Below are 18,764 nucleotides of genomic sequence, written 5' to 3'. Positions count from 1 at the left end.
GCCGGCTTCGTCTCCTCACTCACGCTTCTGAGGTCAAGTGAATCACCTCTTCCACGTCAGCAAGCCTCTGCCCCGACCACTGTCCCATCGCCGTTTCATTTCCCTCACGGTCCTTCCAATGCTCTGAAATTATCTCACCAGTGACTGCTTGTCTGTCACCTTCACCAGAACGCAGACTGCTGGGACTGCACAAGGTCCACGGCCGGTGCTCAGGGTGGGCAGGAGGTGGGGGGACGGGCCGCTCGCCCACCCACCTCATTCCACATGCCACCCTCGGCAGCGAGGCAGAGAGACGGGAAGTGTGTGTGTCCGTGCGCACGTGCGGGGGACGTGTGCGCATCCACGCGCGCTACACACCCCACCCCCACCCCGCCGCGCTTCTGAAAAGCGGGGCCCAGAAGCTGCGCTTCCTTTCAAAACCAGCCCGGTGCAGAAAAACGGCTGTGACAGCACAAAGCCGAGATTGAATCAGCGGCGGGCCCGCCTGCCTGGTGACGGTTACAAATGATCTGATGTGGAAAAGACGGGATCAGATGTGTGCAGAACAACGCTGCTCCATGTCCCGTGCCAGACAATGGGCCGCTGGGCTGGCGGGCGAGCAGGTGGCTCCCACGAGCCAGGGCCGGGACGAGGCCGAGCAGCCCGGGCCCCGGAACAGGCTCCCTGGGCCAGGCCCCGCGCTCGGCCAAGCCCACGCACCCACTCCCAGGGCCCTGCTTGACGAGGGCGGTCATTCGTGCAGCCACTCCCCGATGCCTGACCCCTGGGAGGACAGTTTCCCACCCTGGTACCCAAGACTCAGCTCTTGGATGATTGGAGACTTTTATTTTCTTTATCACACTCATCATGCCCTAAAACTAAAAGATGAAGATGACTTTCATAATGGGGGAGGAGAAAGAACCTTCTCCTGAGTTCTTTTCCTTCCACTCGGCCCCCAGCCTCTGCACTCAAAGCCCCAGGAGGGTGGGTGGGAGGGGGCTGCCTGAGTGGTGGGGCGGAGTTTGAACCCCTGTGCTCCTGACCACCTAAGCTGCCATGTCACTGGGACCCTCTCCAGCTCTGGGCCAGCAGGCTGGGCAGCAGAGGCGGGCAGGCCTTGGGCCTCACAGAGCCGTATCTTGTCTCCTTCTATGCCAAGACCGGGCACAGAGTAGGTGCTCAATAAATCCCCAATGAACAGAGGGGTGGGGGGGCCTCTATTTCCTGCCCCACTTCTTGTATGACCCAGGGCTCACTGCTTTCTTCTCCTCTCTGGCCATCTGCCCTGACCCCTGCAGGCCCCCTCATTTCATCACATACTTTGCCACCTGCACGCAACGAACCCCTCCACACACAAGGAACACCTGGGTCGTCCCCCCCCCCCCCAGACCCGAGTGCGTGCTTGTCAACCCTGAGTGGGTGGGCAGAGGGGGCAGGGCTGGCAGCCACTGGTCAAGAGTCTCCTCTTGGGCCCAATTACACCTGTCAGTAGTTTGTGGGGTGGAAGCAATGCAACCCCTACCCCGAGACAGTATCTTTGGGGTACATGGGCTGCGAGGCTTCTGGAGGCGGGAGAGGCTGGGCGGGGACACCAAGCCTCTGCTCTCTCCTGGAGCCCTGAGACCGTCCTGTGAGGCGGGGTCCATGCACACCCCCACACTCCAGCAGGGAAGCAGAGGCTCAGAGAAGAGGAGGACTTGTCCAAGGCTGCCCAGTGGGCCAGGAGGTGAACCAGGCCCAAGTGGGCACCCAACGTCCCACAGGACTGGCCGCTCCTGGGGTGGGCACTGGAGACAGTCCTCTGCCCTAGAAGCTGGCCATTAAGTCACCTTCCTGGCCTTGACCCTGAGTGGTCAGCATGGCTGAAGGCCAAGAGGCTGGTGCCAAAGAGACTGCCCTGAGACCGATGAAGCCACTGTCCCTCCCACAATGGTGCCCTCCTCTTCCTCACTCTCTAGGCCCATTGGGTACTGTCCCTTGGTCCCTCATAGGTGCCTAGGAAGGTCAAAGCAGCACCATGGCTAAGACCCAGGATCAGCTCTGCCATTTACCAGCAGGGCTGCCTTGGGTAAGTCACTGTGTCCCCGGGGGCCTTAGTTTCTCCATCTGGTAAGTGGAGTTAGAAACTACACCTTTCTCACCTGGCCACTGCGAGGATTAAGCTGGATGACGTCCATCAGGTAGAGGCACTTGCTCAGTGGCAGTGGCTACTCTCGCCGTTGCCCTCTTAAGCACCCACTTGCCGGCCATCACCACCCTCACCCTCACAGCTGCTTCCACCCTCACAGGCCAGAGATGAGAGCAAGGGGCTTAGAGAGGTGAGGGATCTGTCTGCAGTCACACAGCAGTAGGGGGAGGAGGCTGGGGAGGCATCTGCAGCCCAGGGCTAGGGATCCCCGAACTCCAAGACCTGAACCCCAACTCCTCCCAGCGTAATTTTCCCTTCGACTCCCACGGAGAAGGCCCTGAATATGCCCGGGGTAAGAGTAGGGAGAAGGGAAGGCCCTGTTGAGTGCATCTGCCAAACCTCAACTGCGCACCTACTGGGTGCCAGGCTGCAGGGACCCAGAGAAGAATCAGGCACGACAGGATAAACAAGCACATCACCCAGACAATCACAACCTGGGTTACCCAGGGCATCGAGGGAGCCCAGTGAAGGGTCATTCCTAGGAGGGGTGGCTTCCTGGAAGAGGGGGCACCTGAGCCCCTCAACTGAGCACTCCAAGGACCCAGCAGGGCCGAGTCTGACAAGCCAGGTCTTGCAGGAGTGGGAAGTGGGCGGACATGCTGGGGTGAGAGGGGATCTGCAGAGGCCGGCAGGTGGCGTGGCTACATGCCGATCGCGTTGGGCCCTGGGCTGGGCGCATTCACTCGCTTGCTGAATTCCTCCTAATCTCATTCCAATTACCCCCACTTTCCAGAAGGGGAAACAGATACAGAGCGTCATCAGTGAGGGAGCAGGGATTTGCACCCAGGACAGTAACCACCATTTCCCGTGCCGGTGGAGAAAGGAGAGCCCTGCAGGACAGGGATGGGCCATTTGGCTGGGGTGTGCCGGGGGAATGGACACAGCTGGAAGGGTCAGCAGGGGCCCTGAAGGCCAGAATGAGGCTTTCATGTACCACCCATAGACAAGAGGGGGCCACGGAGAAATGGCGCGGTGGTTGAAGCGCAGACCCCAGAGCTGGCCCCAGCTCTTCTTCTCTCCAGCTGTGCAACCTGGGGCAGGACAGCTAACCTCTCTGTTTCAGGTTCGTAGAGTACTTAACCTCACAGATTAATGAGGTTGAGTTCTGGCACATAATGAATTTTATGTGTTTAATAATTGAAAAGAAAAGAAACGGAAAGCTGGTACAGTGAGACGTGGCCCAGCGAGGCCTGGGGCCAAGCTAGTCACTGGAACTGTTCCCACTTTTTGGCCCAGGGCAGAGGGCACGGCGTGACCCATGCCTGCCCAGCTCCGACAGGTGGGTGCCAGGCTTGGGGGGAGGGTGGCTGCAGCGCCTTGGAGGCGAGCCGCCACGTCGGGGCACGCGCCAGCATGTGCGTGCGCGCGTCTGTGTGTGTTGCTGCAGCAGCTTCTATGCAAACATGTTAATTTGTTTTCATTTTGTGTTTTTTTTCCCTTGCAGGATAATTGGGTGAGTTTGAAGTCTTGGCGAGGCTGCTGATTATAGCTATTTGGGTGGTGCCCTTGCAGGGCTGCCTCCTGCCTCTGGCGGTGAAGGCAGTGGTGGAAGCTCTGGCGGGCCGGGGAAGGGGCTGGGGCCATGGCTGAGGGGCAGGGCAAGCGGCTCTGGGACCCCCATCGTATGCCCTTCACCCACAAAACACGAAGGGTACAAACCCCACCCCACCAACAGCTTTCCTTTGCCCTGTACGCTGCATAAAAAATCATTGTGATGTGGTTGCCAATGTTAAAAAAAAAATACACACAAAAACCTAAAATCCCCATTGTCTGGTTTCTCAGAAAACAATGGCAGCTTTGGAACCGCTGGGCCTGAGCTCCTGGGAGGCCAAGCAGGGCTGCTTCGCTCCCCGTCTTGCCTGCTCGGCCCCCCAGAGTTTTCCACCTTGGAAAGGGCCTGGGCTTTGGTGCCCCAGGCTCGGGCTCTGACTCTGCCCAGGGAAGCTGTGCAACCTCAGCCAGCATCTGCCTTTCTGAGTCTCTTTTCTCACCCGTGAAAATTTTTTTTAAATCCCCATGGGAGGATGGCCAAGTTTTCAAGAACATGGGAGGGGCTGGGGAGGGCTAGTTCCATTCCGTTGAAGAGGGAAGAGCTGGGGTGAGAGCAGGGACCAGGTGCCCTGCTCTGGACCTCCTCCCTGCCATGTGGCCCCAGCACTGATGTCTAGACCAGGGCCAGGTCCCTGAGGGCTGAGCCCACGTCTTCGGTTCAGTCTTCACTGAAGGCCTACTATGTGCCACACTGTGCAAGAAGAGCTGGGGATGGAGGTGAGAAGGGCTTGAGGCTCTGGCAGAGGTCAATGGGGTATGAGACCCAAGTGGCCCAGGGGGGCCCGCTGGGGAGGGGCCTTGCTGGAAGCCCCCTTTGCTGTGTCCCTGGGCTTCCTGCCACCCTGGGTAAGTCCCTCTAGCTTCCCAAGTCTCGGGCTGCTAACTGTAAAATGAGCCTGCACGAGCTGATCCCTGTCCCGTGCTCCTGGGACCACCCCATCTCTCTGTTTGCCCCCTCTCCTTTCCCAGGAGGCGGCAGGGGACAGGGAAACACAGCCCAGTCTGGGTATGAGCAGGCACCGAGGGATGCTCCACTGGCGCCCCGGCCCCAAGGGTGGCTTCCAGGTCATTCCCGTTTTGCAGCTAAGGAGGCTCGCTGAGGGCATGTGCCTAAGGGGTGGGCAGCCCCCAGCAGCCCACGCCTCGGTCTCCACTAAAGTCGTAGCCCCCAGCCCAGAGCCGGCCAGGAGTCGAGGGAAGGAACAGACACCCAGTGCCCACCTGAGGAACAGAGGCACGGGCAGGCTTCCTGAGGGCACCCAGGGCTCTGGGGAAAGTGGGCCTGGAACCCCAGCCCCCAGCACCGGTCTCGGCTCCTCCCCAGCCCATCCTGCGGGCCAGGCGCCTTGAATCGAATCTGTGGCCCGGAGCCTAGAAGAGCACGAAGGGTAGCTCCAGGGAGAGAAGTGGTCTGGCGGTCACCCAGACCTGGCTTCAAATCTTGGCTCCCTACTAACTATGTGAATCTGGTGAGTCAGCTGTCCTCTCTGAGCCTCAGTATCTTCATCTGTAACACACGACAGGCCGGGGAGAAGGGGCCTGACAGGGTCTCCCTGCTTGGGCTCCCTGCGAATGGCGAGCAGACCTCTGGAGGGCCTGGGCCTCCTCGGTCACATGGGGTGGCAGCTGGCAGCAGCCCTCCCCCCCCCCCCAAGAGCCACACAAAGGGGCCTCTATTCCCCCTCGGAGCATTTGTCCCCGGCTGGCAGGGCTGCCCGGCCTGTCCCGAGCCTCCACAAAGGCTGGTGTGTCCCTGCCAGAGCCAGTCTGGCCTCAGGAGACCCTGTCCACAAAGAACTAGAGAGCTCCAAAGGTGCACGATGGCGTAGGGTGGGCCAGGAAGGAGCGGGGTGTCCATCTGGCTCCAGCTTCCCCACCTCCTAGCTATGTCACCTTAGTCCAGGCCCTTTCCCTCTTCGGGCCTCAGTTTCCTCATCTGTACAGTGGGAAGAGTGACAACGGGGGTCTGGCACTGTCAGATGTGGCACCACAGAGCTGGGATGATCTGAGGGGATGAGGGAGGGGCTGGTGAATAGGCAGGAGCTTCCAGGGACTTGGCCAGTGTCGGCCGGTGTCTCCCTGCTCAGCCCTGCCCTGGAAGCCCAGTGGGTCCAAGCCCCAGATGGGGAGGGGGAGACAACAGCATCTCCTTCTAGACCACTGCATACCCCCCTTCCATCCAGCAGCCCCTAGTGCCCCCGGCCTATCCCCAGGCAGCAGAGATGACAGCAGCTACTGCTTATTAAACGCCTACTGCGCGCTAGGACTTTTAGCTACATCATCCCCTTTCAACCCTGTGGCAAGTATGGGAGGACGCAACAGTGCAGCACAGTGGTACCGCACAGTGAGCCAGGCCCCAATCCCAGTCCCACCGCTTCCAGCCGTGGAACCCTGGATGTCGCTCCCCACTGCTAAGAGGGGCAGCCCCCCTCCAAGGGCCTGCACAACCCAAGAGAAAACCCCGCAGAGATTAGCCCAGAGCCCAGCCCCGCAGAGCTGGAAATCCTGACTGCCGGGCTGTTCCTTCTAACTCGTAGATGGGGAAACTGAGGCCCAGCTGGCAGGAAGCACAGTATCTCGCATCTAGGAGGTGGACTCGAGATTCAAAGCCAAGTCTGGTGGACTCTGAGCCCCTCTTTCCTACTTGAGCATTTTGCAAACATTTTTTGACATTGTTTTTCCTCTGTCAAAGGTGTCCTCAGCTCCCTGGGCCAAGAGGCCTGTGAAGGGTGGGGCAGGGGGCCCAGGTCCGGAAGGTGACCCACCCCCCGGCTGGCCCCTAGGAGTCCCAGCCCGCCTCCCGCAAAGTCCCCCTTTCTCCTACCCACTGGCTCAGGCGGCCAAGTGAACAGCGGAACACCAAGTAATTAAGCCGGCACGCACCATCCGGGCGCCCGGGAAGACTGTGGAGTTTCCCTTTTATGTTTATAGCAATTGTATGAAAATGTGCAACATGGAGCGGCACCAGCTGACAAATGAAACGAAACAGACAGGATTCCGGGCCGGCTTTTTTCCGGGACTGATTGGCATTAATTGTGAGCGTTTACAAAGCACAACTCGGCGCCTGACATTTGCTTCAAGCGAACGTTTCCTTCTAATAGTTTTAATGATTACAGCGGGAGCTGGTGCTCACCGCTGGGTGAGGAACGGGTGGCCTGGTGCCCGGCCTGGGCTCCTGCCAGGGTCCTGACCAGTCCCTGCTTGCCCAAGTCCTGCCTTCCCCGCTCCCTGCTGCACAAGGGCTGCTCCAAGGGCCGGGCCTGGGGGCCTCAGGCACCGGGTCCCCCCCCTAGGATCTGGCACACGCCAAGGTAGCGGTTTACAAAGCTGATGGGGAAACCCACAGGCCCAGGGACTCTAGGGTCAGAACCAGAGGGGCGAGGGGCAGGGGAAGAAGGGGAGGGCAGCGGGACTCAGCTGACCTGGCTCTGAGGCTAGCGGGGACTTGGTTTCCTCATCTGTACAATGGGGGCACAAAGGACCCCGCAGGTGCTGGCTGCTCGCTCCCTGCCACGTGACACTGGCCAAGTCCCTTCCCAGCTCTGGGCCTTCCTCGTCTCTAACACGCGTGGCAGGGACTTGGTTAGCTGGAGTCTCACGGACCAGCATCCCAGGCCCAGCTCTAGCGCCTCTATGGCTGTGTGACCTCGGGAGGGTCCCTTAGTCCTGCGCCTTGGTTCTCCCCCCGCGTAAGGGAGTTACTAGCCCCCACAGGTGGCAGGGCATTTTCTAGACACTGACGAGAAAGGGGATAAGAACTCTGAGTTCCTGGCAGGCCAAGAGTCCCTGTGCCGTTTCCTCCCCAGAGAGGCCTCCAAATCCCACGCCCTTTCATTCATTCATTCACTCATTCAACATCAAGCGCCCTGATCAGCGAATAAGGCAGAGGCCTCCCCTCACAGGCAAATAGTGAAGCGCTTCACACGCAGCATCTCACCCACTTCTTATCCCCATTTTACAGAGGAAGGAACTGAGGCCAGGCAGGGAGGACGGCAGTCTGAATCAGTCGTCCAGCCGGAGCGGACCCAGCGGCAATTCCCCTCAGAACCCTGGACCGGGGAGGCTCCAGCTGAGGACCCGGGGGCTGGCCGCCCACTGCTGTGCCTCTCTCTCTCAGATGGGGTTCAGCCACGGGTGCCGGGCTGGGTACCAGGGTGGGAGGCCGGGGCCGCTGGGAGGGCTGGGCAGCCCCCGTCTTCCTGGGGCTCCATTTCCCGGGCTGGAAACAGGAGAGGAAGTGCCATCTTCTCTGGGCCCAAGACCCGGCGGGTGTGCTCACACATGTGTCTTCACTTGTGTGGTACAGCCGCCCCATGCAAGTCCTGCCAGGGAGGCTGGGCACAGAGTGGCAGCCAGGTGCTGGGGACGGCAGGGCGGGGCGGGGCCCAGCGGGCACGGCGCTACTAAGCCCTGGGATTCTCAGGGCCCCTGGTAGGATTGGGGAATGGCTGGCAGTCAGGGGAGGCTATAGCCTCCTCTCAGCAGCCGGGTCCCAAGCGCTGGGCAGGCACCCTGGGGGGCCTCTCACCCAGCCCTCTCAGTCCCTAGCCCCAGTCCTTCAGGAAGCCCCCAGAACGGCTCCAAACTCAGAGCTTGGCTCCAGCCAGAAAAACCTTGGCAACCATTTCCTTTGAAGTCAGTTTGGGGGGGGTGGCGGGGAGGAAAACAAAACACACTCACAAAATGTGGGGCCTTTTTTTCTTTTCTTTTTGCATATGGTGGCACAGATGGGCCCATGATCCATAAAAACTGTTTGCAATTAAACTCCCACTTTGCATGGCTGGATTTGTCAGTTGTCTGAACCATGAGTGTGGGACTCCACGCAGACAGAGAGCCAGGACGCTGGGGGGTGGGGGATGGGGTGGGGAAGAGCTCAGCAGGACGGGAGGGGGCCCAGGACCCTGGGCTCGGGACCTGGGGGCAGCTGCGGGTTGCGCAGTCCCACCAGCTCCCTCTCCCACCAGCTCCCTCTCAGGGCATCCCCTGGCCCTCGCCAGGAGTTGGAGGAGTTGGAGCAGGGCCAGGTGGCTGGGGTGGGGCTTGGCCAGCACCGGGTGCCCCAGCTGCGGGGGTAATGAGGGTGGAGAGTGTGGAGCTAATCACTACTCAGTTCCTGCCAGAGACTGGGCCTGGGACCCTCAGGCAGGAGGGTGGTTGGGCGGCGTGAGCCTCAGCGGGGTCCAGGAGGCCAAGTGCACGTGGCAGGGTCAAGGCTGAGGAGCCAGCCCCTGGCCCAGCTGGCAGAAGGGGACTAGGGTGGTGCCAGAAAGGGCTGCCAAGGGCCAGCACTGGCTCTGTCCCCAGGAGAACTGGCCTGGGCTCCTTCTAAAGCAGGTAGGGAAACTGAGGCAAGAACTAAGAATATCTCCAGGGGCCTGAGCTTTCCCTGCCAAACCAATGGGCTCTCCACATTCGGGGCCCATTCCGGGGGCTTCTGGAGTGGGTGTGAGGGGCTAGCACTCCTTCCACTGCCCCCGGGCTCAAAAAGCCTGCCCCACCCCCGCTGCTGCCCCAGGATGCTCTCTTGTTTGGGTTAACAAATGCATCATTTGGCTTTGGAGAATCCGGAGATCACTAATAATTGTTCCCTGATGAAAAGAAATAAGGCCCCGATATCCCCTTCCCCCCACCCCCTCCAAGCTGGGAAAGAAAAGTCATAAAAATAGCTTGTTATCTCACCTATTGAGGCTCTGACTGGATGTTACTGCTAATTGGGTATAACATCCTTGTCTTGTTCTCTCAGAAGCTAAATCAAGAAAGCGCCACTGCTGCGAACTAATTATATCTCCGGCCTGCAGCCTGCAGCTTGTCTCTCCCTTTACTGAGTTAAAAAATGGTCTTTCATCCCCCAAGTGCTGGGCCCACGCTGCCCTTCAAGGCATGGCCACAGAGGCATGGCCAGACCGGCAGCAGGGCTGGGGAGCACTGGAGCCCTTTCCCGGGCCCCCGCCTGGCCCCCAGGCCCCGCTCTCCACCCCCAGGCCTGGCCTTCACCCTTGCCTGGAGCGAGGACCCCAGCTGCTCTCCTCCCTGCAGCTGGGCCCATGCAGAGGCCAGGAGTGTTTCGGTGTGGGGGGTTCTGAGCCCAGGAACTGCAGGATTCCCATTTTACAGATGAGGAAACCGAGGCCTAGCGCGTGAGCCTGGACTTAATATATAAATATGCTCCCTTTGACAGCCTCCGCATGTAAGACCAGCTCTTCTTGCTGACCTGAACCCACCTCTTCAGTAGAGAGCATTTGTTCCCTTATTCATCCAACAGATATTTCTTGGATGCCTACCTACTGTGTGCCAGGTTAAAGCTTATAGCACCCAGAGGAAGCTCCAAGCACCGGTTGGCCCCACCCTGGGCTTGCAGAGATGCTGAATAAATACCCTCGCTGGGTCATTCCAATAGCTGCCACAGCTCCCTACTGTAGGAGGAAAAATGTCAAGGTCAGGGCCCTGGCTCCCTCCATATTCCAGCCACACCTGGCCACACACTGGTCCCTCAACCTGCCTGCCAGCCTCTGAGCCACTTCTCATGCCCTTCCACCTAGGAGACTCTCATTCTAGGCTCTGCTTGTCAGACATTCACCAGCCTTAAAGTCTTGGAACCAATGACACCTCCTCCAGGGAGGCTACCTTGGGTATCTGCCTCCCCCACCCCTGCTCCAGGCTGTGGGCTTACAGAGGCCAGGGTTTGAAGGCCAGCTTAGCCACACACCAAGTGCATGACCCTATGGTCGAACCTCTCTGAGCCTGTTTCCTCATCTCTAAAAAGGGCTAAGAACCCTCCCTCGAGGTGCTGAGAGGCACGCTGCAGGTGCTGCTGTTGAGCGATGAATGAGAGGCTGCCGGTGAAGGACCAAGCTTACAGGAAGAGCTCAATAAATCCTAACCGCTAATATCACCCAGACTGTAAGCATTCTGAATCGAAGCACGCGCCAGACTGCACTGATGGGAACCGAGCCTCTCTGGGGGCTGGACCCTCACACCTGAACAGCTCTCATGGCTGAAGGGCAGCCCATCTCCTCACAGAAGATCCCCCAGAACCTCTCACTCTGGCACCCCAGCCCCAAGCCCTCACAGGAATGCCTGTGTCTGAACCCCACAGAGATGGGCCAGTGAGGCCTCTGAGCTCATCCTGGAAAAGGAGGCCCCCGCTGATTGATTGGCACTGCCTGCCCAGAGCCCTGGAAGGAACCCAAGGTTAGGTCTGCACTCAGCAGGGGAAGAGAGCAGCAATTGATTAGCGATGTCTGCCAAGGGCACCGTGGTGTAAGGTGAGCCAGGCCTGCCACTGACATTTTATGGAGGCTGAGGCTGGGATGGGGAATGACTTGCTCAAAGTTCATTAAGGGGACAGCTGGCCCAGAAGTGGGCCCCGCAGCCCCTCAAGAATCTGCCTGTGATAACCTACCCAGCCTAGCAGCCTCATGGTCAGAGGAAAGGCAAAAACTTGCGTGGATAAAGAAGGGGATTCCACTGACCTGCTGTTACCCTGGGCCAGTCAGTTAACATCACTGAGCCTCAGTTTCCTCGTTGATACAATAGGGATAAAAATATCCTTTATAGGGTGATGTGAGGATTAAACGAGAACAAAATGCCAAAGCAGGAAGCTCAGTCTCGCTCCCAGAAGATGAGGCGAAAATGCTTAAAAAGCAGTCCAAAAAGCCAGCGATCACAAGTGCCTCCTTCTTCGGGGAGCTCTCCCTAGCTGCCCCAGTCAGAAGTAACAGTTTCTACCTTTGACTTCCAAATATGACTTGAGAGGCAAGAGGCCCCAGAGGACAGGGATCATGCGAGCCGTGCTCACTTCTGGGACCCTGCCCCCCGTCCCCCATGTCTGACACAGAGCTTGCAAGCCGGGAATCCCTCTACTGCGGCGATTAACACGCTGGACAGCGAGGGTGGATGCGAGGCCCCTCCTTACGTAGATGCCACCTTTCGAAACAACTGGGGCTTGTCCATCTCTGCAACCCCTGCACTTGGGAGGGAGCTTGGCATGGAGCAATGGATCTCTCTGAGTGAATGGATGAATAAAGAGCAAAAATAGCAGTTCCTGTTTATTGCCCTCTTGCCACTGGTTCCTGCCAAGTGTCAGAGCTGCCCTCTACGGCAGACGCTCAGCCCACCTGCCAGATCAGGAGAAGGTCGTCACACAGAGGTTGAGGGATGGGGCCAAGCCCCAAAGCCAGGCCAGGTGGCCTGCCACCTTCTGCCTCCCTGGGTGGCAAGCTCAGGCCTGGACTCTGAGGGTTGGCCGCCCCAGCCCCGGCAGCAGCTCCTGGAGCTGGCAGCCTGGACGGAGAGCTCTGCTCCTCCTCTGCCTCCGGGAGGCCACCCTCCTCACGGACTCTCGGTCATTAAGTTCTGCATCATTAAGTCCCCAGTCAGCCTTGGCTTCACCCCGACCTCCCGGGCCTTTGTCCCCTGTGCCCTCGGAACAATGGCAGGGGCTCCCAGGGCCCCAAACAGCTGCTGCAGCTGGGACGCTGGCTTGCTGTGGGGCCAGGAGGCCAGGCCAGGGCCTGTGCCTGAGTCCTACCCACCCAGCTAACGAACCCTCCCCTGACGTCCCCAAAGCTCACCCAGGTACCCTGCAAAGCCAAGCTCGAGCCATCCATAAAGCCCACAGAGAAATGCCATTACCCCCTTGAGCAGGTGAAGAAAATGAGGCCCAGAGGGGTCAAGTGACTCATCTGAGGACACACAGCGCATGCAGGAGCCCGCGTGCAAATCCCAAGCCCCTGCCCAGGCTGCTGGACTGAACCCAACACCACACAGATCATAGCGCACCCTTCCCCCTCTCCAATGCCTTCACTGGCTTCCCACCACCCTTCTTTGACTTCCACCCTATCATAAGTTCCCCCTGCCCTTCCTGGTCATGCCTGGATTCTCAAACCCCCTCTGCCAGCAGTTCACTCCACGCTGGGGCAGATCCACTCAGGCCTCGGGGTCTAGAGGAAAAATCCCTCTGCCAGGAAGCCTTCCAGGATTCCTCCCTGCCCTGGCACAGATTCTCCCTCTCCTCTCCTCTAGCCCTGCTGCTGCTCTGTCCAGAATTCAAGAACTTGGATACTAACTCGAGTACCAGCTGCAGAGCACAACTATGCAGACCCATCTCCCACTCCTTCGGGGCAGCAGGACAGTGGCCAGCAGGATGCCCTCGCACCTGCTGAGGTTCAGTGTTTACCCAGGGCCAGCTCACAGGGGGGAGGAGGCCGGGGCAGCTGGGATCCAGGTCTGCCCTTTCACTGTCTTCTCAGTGCCACTGTGCCCCTCCACACACACACTTCTGGCCACCAACACCCCACTTTCCCAAGTGCTGGCTGGGTGGCCTGGGGCAGCAATACGCCCTTCACCTGCCCTTCTCGGGGTTTTGACATAACCTCTGGAAGGCACGAGACAGGTGAAACCACGCACACTAGCATTGTTGTGACCAGTGTGGCCAGCGCAGAAGTTTGGGGGGCAGAGACACCCGCATTCCAAGCGCCTATCAGCTGTGTCAATCTGGGCAGGTGGCTACTGACCCAGGGCCGCTATCTCCCTACCTCTGAAATGTGCAAATGTGAGCACTGCCCACCAAACTGCCCGCTGCCCAGTCCTGCGAGCATCCCCCCCCCCCCCCCCCCCGCACCCCCCAGGCACACAGTAGGCATCCTATTTCTCCACTAGCCGGTCAAGATCCAGGTGGAAGGACTCTTCCCCCCACCCTTCCCCAGCCTCCACCATCCCCCTCCCCACCCCCAGCCTGAGCAGACTAAAATAGTCATTAGGCAGATTTCAAAAGATGTCAGTAGCTTATAATTATAGTCGACATCCTTCAGAGATAAAAGTGATTACCTTGGATGCAAATCACTTAGCAACCAATCAGGGCTGCGGGCGGCGCCCGAGGAGGTGACCGGCCGGGTGGCGCAGCCCTCCTCCCGCAGCCCGCACCGCACAGGCAGATAAAGCGCACAATAGCTCTTGACACGCAAATGGGTTAACACAATAAAGGCGGCTCCGGCCGCAGCCGGGGAGAGCAGCGATTCCCGGCCTGCAGGAGGTAATAAAGCAGCCCTTTTGTGCGCCGCCGCCGCCGCCTCGCCCCGCTCCAGCCGGGGGGAATCGCCGCCTGATTAAATTACGGTTCCTGAGGATGAGCGGCTGGCCTCCCTACCTCCGGTTTTAGAGGGAGGCCAGGCAGAGAGGCCTGGAAGGAGATTGGGGGGAGGGGGTGGCCCTGATGGGAGCCACGTGCGCTCACTACGTGTAGCCTAAAGTGCCCCGCGATCCAGAAGGCAAAGGTGCCCCACCCCACCCCCAGGGGCAGCAGGGAGGGTGGGAGCCCCTGCCCCACACCCAGGCCGAGACCTCGGGCTCCAGGAGGCACTGGGAGGGAAACGCTTGGAGGCCTTGCTCGCCCCAAGCACTCAGTGAATCCTACCCAGGACCGACCCTGTGCAGTGGGGGCTATTATCAGGCCCTTCTCAAAGTAAGGAAACTGAGGCTCAGACAGGTGAGACTACTCACCCAAGACCACACAGCCAGGCCCCACCCCTAGGAGCAGTGCCCCCCACTCCTGGAAAGGGAGCCTCAGCTTTCTCTTCTGTACAAGGGGGTCAAGGAGCCCAGCCCAGGCCCAGAGCAACTGTGAGGCTCAGAAGGGATCCGGCTGGGGGAGCTTACAGGGGATTAGAAAACGGAGGATTACTGGGCCAGAGGGGTGGGAGTTAACCTTGAGAGGAGACAACCGAGAAGGGGCCCCACTCTGACTGCAGACAGCCAGGATAGGTTCCCTCTCTGGATCCCGTCCCCTGCACTCCCGCTCGGCCTCCGGAACACACCCACCCCTGCACCCACTCACACACACTGGCTCCTGCGCCTGGCAGGTTACTATTCGTCCTTTCGGAGGTTCCGTGTGCCGTCTCTCCCATGAGCCCTTCCTGGCCCTCGGGCTGGGTAGGAGCCCTCTACACACACCCCGGCCTTCCCAGCCAGACACGTGCTACCAAGAGGGTGGCTGGGATGGCTGAGGGCAGCCATACCCCACCCCCACGAAAGCCCAGGGGGCCAAGGGCAGGAAGTTGGCTCTCTCAACTCTTCAGGCCTGGACTGATGCCACACCTTACCCCGGTGCTGAGGACGGATTCAGGGAGCGAGGGGCCCGGGCTGACCACAAGGCCAGAGCTGAAGCTGCCACTCTGGCTCAACACCGTCCTGTGGTTGGTTGGGTTTCGGTGTGGACCCGGTATCTGGGTGGCCTGTCTCCCCACCCCCGGCAGTAGCCCCTGACTATTGCGGGGGTCCTGTCCAACAAGTGGGGCACCTCCCCTCTGTCCTCTGGAGCCAGGAGAGCTCAGGACCAAACCTCTGCAGCCACCGGGCAGAACATCCATTGCCGGTCACTTCCCCAGGCTCGGCCTCGGTTTCCTCCTCTGTAAATCGGCCATAGCAAGCCACCCCCAAGCAGCTACGGCGATCCCGTAAGATGCCGAGAGCGCAGGGAGACACTGGAGAAGTTGGCACTCCCTCCTGCTCGCCGCCTGGCACCATTTCCATGCCCAGGATGCCAAGTTGAGGGAACAGAAGGAATTGCCCGATTCTGCCAGCCTTTCCCTCCGCCTTGGCTGGGGAAGTATAAATACGCGACGGAGAGCCTCCAACTGCCTGTGTCTGTGGATCTCTGGCACACACTCTGAGTTTGTGTCTAAACTGGGAAGCTCCAAGAGGCAGCACAAGCAGCCCGTCTGCCCACCTCTCTGGAGCGGTGCTCCCTCCATTCGCCGCTGCTCCTCTGTCCTTGGAAGGCCGTCGGTTTAATGACACCATTTCAGCCGGAAATAACATCTCCCTGCCAAGCCCCCAAAAGCAGGTCCACCAATATTTATTGACCTGTTAATCTAGCTAGAGAGCCTGGCAGGACGGGGAAAGTGCTCGCTGTGTAGACTGGGGCCTGGCTTCTCCTATGACCCCGCACATACCCCTCTCTGCCCTCAACCCCCCCACACACACACACTGCTGAAGCAATGATACCGCTTCCCAACCTTTTCCTAGAAATGTGATCACAGCAGTTTCACCCACATCCAACAATGGTGGTAACTGCTGAAATGAACTTAGATACTGGCTGGGAGTCCACTGGACCCGCACAGGAAACAGGGCCAGTGCTGGGGTGTCATGGGGAAGAGGGCTGGCCCCTGGCAGAGATGCGCTTTCTTTAGTCCTCGACACTGACGACACCTTGTCCTCCATTCCCTTACCGGGCACTACAGTGTGCCCGTGAAAATCGTTTTTTAAACATCACAGGGGAGTGGGGCCCATCAGGCACTGAGGCTTGGCCAAGGACCCTCACCTTGGGACTCCCTGGACTTCGGGAGAGGGGGGCAGTGAGCCACCCCTGGCTGAAGGTGGGGTGTCCATGTTTCCCTGAGCAGAAGCAGCCCCCGTCTCTCTGGGCATGCGGGCAGCTTCAGCCTGCTGGGTGGGCGCAGGAGGGTGTCCTCTCCAGCATTCCTTCTGAAAGCACAGAGTTGCTCCGTGTGGGAGTCCTGAGCCCTAGGCACTGCCAGGCTCTGCAGACAGCGCTCTAACACCCGTCCTTGGGGGGCGGGCCCTCAGCAAGGACAGCTGGTACTGCCTCCCTCCCCCACCTCACCGCGCCCCAGGGATTTGGGTCAGAGGACTGCAGTGGGGGGTTAGGGGAGTCTGCCTTCGCCCCTTCACTACCCGAAGGCATCCGGCTCCGCCCCCTCCGGCCTTGGGTCAAGGCAAGTCGCGTCGCCACAGCAACCCCAGTGACGCCAGAGGCCCGGCAGTGACGTCACGCCGCGGCTGCCCCGGGGAACCCGATGTCCCGGCGAGTTACTTGTAGGAACACGGGCTGGAAGGGAGAGCCTGCTGTGTTCTCTCCCCAGAGGGACGGCCACCTGCACAGCCGGAACCCCACATGCTCCCCTGCGCTGATGATCTTTGAAGACCCCAGAGGAGGCTGAGGAGGCTCAAGAGACCCCGAACTAAGTCCCATGGCTGGATGCACCCACCCTCCCCCCACCCAGCGCCCTTTGAAGACGCGGGATTTCCCGGGGAATTTTCAGAAGACGGAGCCGTTTTATTTTTGTCTGATGGCTCTAGGGGTGCGGTGACCTTTACTCTCTGGCATCCTGCCTCCCCCCGAGGGCACCGCAGAGCCCCACAACGGGCCCCCCACCTCTACTTCGTCCAGCTGGCCCGTCCGGACAACTTGGGGTAGGGGGAGGGAGACAGGGACCACCGCTGCTTCGGGAACCCCCACAATTCAATTCAAGGGCCCTTTATGTCCAATCCGGGCTGCGCGAACGCCAGGGGGTGGCCCCAGCTTTTGCCCCGAACCCCGCCCCGCGGAACTCACCAGATTAGCCAGGCCGGCGAGGGGCACCTGGACTCAGCGGCGGCGACGCTCCGCTCGGCGGGTCGCAGCCATGTAAGGGCGTCAAAGGCTGCGAGGGGAAGCCCCCCTCGGGGGCCGATGCCTGTCTCCGGGTGGGGAGCTGCGGTACCGGCGAGGACGATCCGGGCGCCGGCCTGCGCTGTCCGAAGTCGGGGGGGTCTCTCCGCTCAGCGGGGTTCGCGCCCGCCCCGGCACGGGGCCGCGCGGCCGCTCGGGCAGCACATCCGCGCAGGGGCCTGTGCGCGCCGCGTCCGGCGGGCGGCGCTGCGCCTCCCTCCGGGGCCGCGCTCAGGGCCGCAGGTCCGCCGGCGCCGCTCCCCGGGGCGCCCTCTCCGCCCGCGCCGCGAGCCCCGCCGCCGCGGCCCCGCTCGTCGGCCCCAGCTGCAGCCTGTCTTTGTTGCTTCCTCCTGCTCGTTCGCCCGCGGCTGGCAGCCCCCCGGTTCGCGGGCGGGAGGGGGATCGTCTCCTCCGGGGAACCGAGGCGCCCGCAGAGGCCCCGACTCCTCGCCGGGGAAGCACCGGCCCCCGCAGGTTGCAAAGAGCGGCGGCGAGAGCGCACCGGCCCCTCCTCCTCCTCCGCCCGCTCCGAGCCCCGGGGGTGGGGGGAGGGGAAGCCGGCAACGGCGGCCGCGGGCGGCGGAGGCTCCGACGCGGCCCTGGGGGCCTCGGCGCCGAGAAATAACAGGTCCAGGCGGCGCGGGGCGGGCGCGGGGCCGGCCAGGGGCCGCTGCACCGGGCGTGCGAGCTCGCCGGCTGCGGCACGGGCGGCGCGCGCCGTGCTCTCACGCGCCCTCAGCCCCGGGCGGCGCGCGGGGGCTCCCGGGGCCGCAGCCTGGCGCGCGCCGACGCCTCGCCTCGCGCCCCGCACGCGGCGGGCCCCGCGCTTCGCGTTCCCCGGCCGCCGAGCGCAGCCTCCCCGCGGAGCCGCCGGCCCCGCAGTCCCGACCGCCGCTCCGCGCCGACTGACAGGCTCGAGCGCCGGCCGCCGCCGCAGCGTCCGCCGCCCGCCCGCCCCCCGCGGCCCAGCCCAATCAGCGGCGGCCGAGAGGCGGTTACCAGGGTGACGCGGAGCCGCGTCCCGCGGGGGGCGGGGCCGGGGGCCGCCACGCGCGCTTTTCGCGGCAAAATTCAAAGGCCGGCAGGGCGGCTCTCCAACCTCCTCCCCCCAGCTGGGACGAGGCGAGGCCTGTCCCGCGAGGACTTCAACTCCCAGCATGCAGCGCGCCTGAGCTGGGGTGAGAGGCCCTACTCGGGGAGCAGGGCTTGCTGGTCCTTGTAGTCCCTTCGTCGGGGACTCGGGGGTGGAAAAACCAGTAGCGTTTATTGAGCACCTACTGTAACATCTGATGGTGTCACTTAATCTTGGAAACAACCGTATAAGGAATTCGTTTAAAAATAACAAAAATCATAATGGTAGCGAATACGTGCAGCATGAAGATGCATCAGGTACTGTACTATACCTAAACCTTAAACCTAAGCTTGTGAGGCAGGTGTTATCAACCCCATTTCACAGATGAGAAAAAACTGATATGCTAGGTACTATTATTATACTACTCCCAACCTAAGAGGGTTGCACATTGAGATGTACAATGGCATTCTGTTCTGAATGTTTGCCCTGAGGCATTATTTTTGGCAAGTAGGGGTTTTTGGTAT

The 18,764-nt window shown here is 60.8% G+C and overlaps 1 protein-coding gene across 1 annotated transcript in view; it reads right to left on the bottom strand.

Moving 5' to 3' along the window:
* The window catches only part of FAM222A (family with sequence similarity 222 member A), a 52,928-nt gene extending 35,565 nt beyond the window's left edge, over positions 1–17,363 (bottom strand). The window contains exon 1 of the mRNA XM_004478440.3: positions 17,073–17,363. The gene's annotated coding sequence lies outside the window, so the exon portion shown is untranslated. The remainder of the gene's footprint in view (positions 1–17,072) is intronic.
* Positions 17,364–18,764: the final 1,401 nt, after the last annotated feature.

This window comes from Dasypus novemcinctus, chromosome 19 (genome assembly GCF_030445035.2).
Source record: "Dasypus novemcinctus isolate mDasNov1 chromosome 19, mDasNov1.1.hap2, whole genome shotgun sequence".
NCBI classification, from domain to species: domain Eukaryota; kingdom Metazoa; phylum Chordata; class Mammalia; order Cingulata; family Dasypodidae; genus Dasypus; species Dasypus novemcinctus.
This window is presented reverse-complemented; position numbering and strand designations above follow the sequence as displayed.